The following is a 4,200-nucleotide window of genomic DNA, read 5'->3' as shown; positions in this document are numbered from 1 at the left end:
AAGAAGAAGGAGAAAAAGTGGCCGATGTGCTAGGAGATCTGTCACGTGGTGGGCAATACATAGGTATAGGTATAGAAGTAGGATAGGTAAATGATGCCGGCTGAGGTGGTGCCGGCTGAAAGACCCACTGACCAGACTGGGCTTGTATAGAAGAGCTAGGCATAAAAAAAGGAGGCAGAGTAGACTGCATATGTGGAGCAGACGGAATTGTTAAATATACCATTGACCCCATCAGTCTCTCCATGATCTGTCCAAACATAATATTTCTGCTTAAACCCACGACTATATAAATGAACCCTAACCGTTTCCGGTTTGATAACGTCCAAATTCACCCTATTAATTAGAATGAGCACGGTCGTATGCAAATATAATTTACCCAACTATGAGTCGGGGTCGAATCCCACAGAGAACAATATATAGGCGATTAGGAAAAGTAGGAATTAGCACCAATATTAGCTATGCCAAACAATAGATAATATTTTGGTTTTTGGAGAAAATTATAACTAATGCAAAAATGTAAACTAACCTAGAAAACAAGTAAAATGATCAATGGCCACAAGCATGGATACAAGGGAAACTACGCTCAAGTAACGATCCAATGCATTTCAAGATTTACAAATAATGGTGAGTTTATATTAGTTATCCTCGGATAATGACTCTAAATTAGCTTCTTCCGAAGACTAACTAGACTACCTAATTGAATATCCCTAAAGCAATTAGGAGCATTAAGAATACCCGAATATGGCTACAAGTGGTGTCGCCTATCCTTAGGTCGATTTCCATTAGATGAGGGTTAACGCCCCAAATTCTTGTTAATTAATCTTTCCCAATCCCGAGTTTGCCTCTTCCAAGTTTAAACCGAAATAAATGGGCAAGTGTTAGGGTTAGCTACTCCCTTAAGAATCATTCAAAATGAGATTAATTAAAGAAACAATAACTCACTTCATTAGGAATAAAATCATTCAACACATAAGCAAAACAAGAGATTCAATCCAAAATTAAACAATGTATACTTCCATAAACAAGGTTCAAGTATTGAAATGAAATACTACACACATAAATATTCAATACAAAACAAGAGTAGAAGAAATGGGTAAAGAATTTCTCATTGGGTGCCTCCAAATCTTCTCTTCCAAGGTGTTGGTGATGAACCCTAGCCTCCAAGAACTTGTGTGTTGTGCCAAAGATGGTGATATTTTCTCCCAAGTTATCATCTTATAGTAACCTAATTCTTTCAAGTTCAAAGAATGACAAATACCCACTGAATTTCGGAATTGCAGATCTGGCCCGTTTTTTGCAAAACTGTCCCATTTGGCCTCTTTTTGACTTAATTTTCACTTGGTTTCTTCCGATCACTTCTAAATCAAATAAAACCTGTAAAATAGATGTAAATGATATTAAATACACTATTTTCTCAAGCAAATATAGCAAAAATATAAGATTAAAGAAGAGATAAGTTGGTAAAATACCAACTTATCACGGTTTCAAATACTTCATACACTGGCAATGAGAACAAGGACACCTAATTACCCCTTCATTTTGAAAAGGGTGAAGTGTGATTGCATGTGTGATAAACCCATCAACACCTTCAACAAATTCATCATGTACACCCACACGATTACTATTATTCATATTATACATCCACATACGATCCATCTACAAAAATATACCCACAAATTATTGAGGTTATAGAAATATATTATAACTTAAGAATTCTAACTTAAAATATAACTTAAGAAAACACAATCCCAACCACTTCTAACTTTGAATTCTCAATAACAATTCTAACTTTAATAATTTATAAATTCTAACTTTAATATAATTTTGAAAAGCACAATCCCAACCAATTCTAACTTTGAATTCTCAATAACAATTCTAACTTTAATAACTTATGGATTCTAACTTTAATTCTAAAAATTGAAAAGTAAATCTAGTCAAATAAAGTCTACATTTTAGTTTTGAGGTTATAGAAGTATTATAACTTAATAATTCTAACATAACTTAATAATTCTAACTTTGAAAAGCACAATTCCAACCAATTCTAAAAATTGAAAAGTAAATCTAGAGAAATAAAATCTACATTTTAGTATTGAGGTTATAGAAATACTATAACTTAGCAATTCTAACTTTGAAAAGCACAATGCCAACCAATTCTAATTTAGAATGATCAATAACAATTCTAATAACTTATGGAATTCTAACAAAAAGCACAATCCAACAAAAAAAAAAACTAGTCAAATCATTAAAGTATACATTTTTGCACATATTCAAAATCAATAATATTACAAAGAATGATAACTAAGCTAACACAAATACATTGACAAAGAACATGAAATATAGCACAATCTCAAGCCAAAAAAAAAAAAAAAAATGACAACTAAACTAGTCAAATAAAGTTTACATTTTTTCCACAAATTCAACATTAATAACATTGCAAATGATGTTTAACAAAGCTAAATAGATTAGCATTAGGCCTAAAATATACAAATAAAACTAAAATTGAAAGAATTTTAAAATCCCTAATTTCAGAGAAACTAACCTCAATTAATTAACTTCAAAACGGGTCTGGGGTTGGTGGGGACGGGCTGCGCAAGCGGCGGCGCTGGGCGGCGGGTAGCTAGGGTTTGAGGGGAATGGGAGTTTAATTGGGAAGAGGAGAAGAAATGGGTATGAAAACCCGTCCGAAAAGTTTTTAAAGAAAAACCGACGGACAAAACCGACCCTGTCCGTCGGTTTTTCCCGCACGTTTGACCAGATTTGACCCATTTTTGTTTTTTTTAAAAGGAAACCGACCCTGTCCGTCGGTTTCCTAAAAAAATTGTTTATTATTTTTTTTAAAAAACAAATTGAATTGCACATTATTTAAAATATTTTTAAAAATAAAACCGACATCGTCCGTCGGTTTTATATTAATTATTTTTTATTTTTAATAAAACCGACGTGGGACGTCGGTTTTTTTTTGGCGGATATATATTTTCAAAATTCTGCCTAACGACGTCGGTTTTCTAATTAAAATAATTTAAAAAAATTAGAAATGTAAAAAACCAACGCAGGGAGTCGGTTGTCCTTCAGTTTTTTAAACCGACGCAGTGCGTCGGTTTTTTGTCCGTCGATTTTTGGCAGTTTTTTAGTAGTGAATGTGGAAGCAGTAACTTTGCGGAAGCTATGGTTGTCGAGTTTGGAAGCTCATGGTGCAGAATTAGTGGCATAGATGATATTCAAATGGAACTTGATTCACAAGTCATTGCCAACATGCTCACCAAACAGAATTCGGAGAACTTGAAGCTCAAGCATATAATCAGCAAGATTCTAAAGATTGTGGAGGGCACTAATATTGAATTCCTGCACTGTTTCAGAGAAGCAAATTCCGTGACAGACTACTTAGCTAAACTTGCTTCATCAAGTAGAGTCAGGTCCTTATATCATTCTCACGACAGTTTACCTGGAGAGGCAAAGGGACTGGATCAATGGCAGTTACCAACTTTTAGAAGAAGATTTGAGAAATGTAATTTCTTTGTTAGTTAATGTACCTTTTGTATTACGGAAAGAGAATTGTATAGGCTGCCTCTTTCCTTAAGATTGGTTTTCAATCTTCTTTTGTAGATTAGAGGCAAGGTTCCATGTCTACATGATAGGGGTCAAACCAAACCCCCCACACCTTAGGTCCACAGCCTAATCGTGATGGCTTATAATGAAAAAAAAAAACATAATTATTAAAGTAGTGTCATTTTTAGTCCTTGTTGGAGCTCAATAAATTCAGCTTTATTTAAGACATAATTAATTAAATAAAAATATGTTATTTATTTGGATAAATTTGTCACACACTTCAACAGATATCACTAGGATTTTCGATTTTGAGATACATAGTGTATCTAATTAATTTCCCGATTATTCAATGTTAAGTAGTAAGTCTTAAATTGATTCATATAACTAGTATACTTATCCGCGCTTCGCGCGGTCGTTAAATGCAAAAACAAATTTGTGAAAAACCATTAGCAGTCTTAAAACGAATTGATGTAATATATATATATATATATATATATATATATATATATATATATATATATATATATATATATATATATATATATATATATTTATGAGAGAAAAAGACTTAGGAGTATAAATAAAGTGCATTTGGGTTAATTCAGAAATTTAATTTAATTAGAACATATACTTTCATGTGAATATAATGAATTG

The sequence above is a fragment of the Lycium barbarum genome, chromosome 12 (assembly GCF_019175385.1).
Source record: "Lycium barbarum isolate Lr01 chromosome 12, ASM1917538v2, whole genome shotgun sequence".
Lineage (NCBI taxonomy): Eukaryota > Viridiplantae > Streptophyta > Magnoliopsida > Solanales > Solanaceae > Lycium > Lycium barbarum.
Note: the sequence above shows the minus strand (reverse complement) of the source record.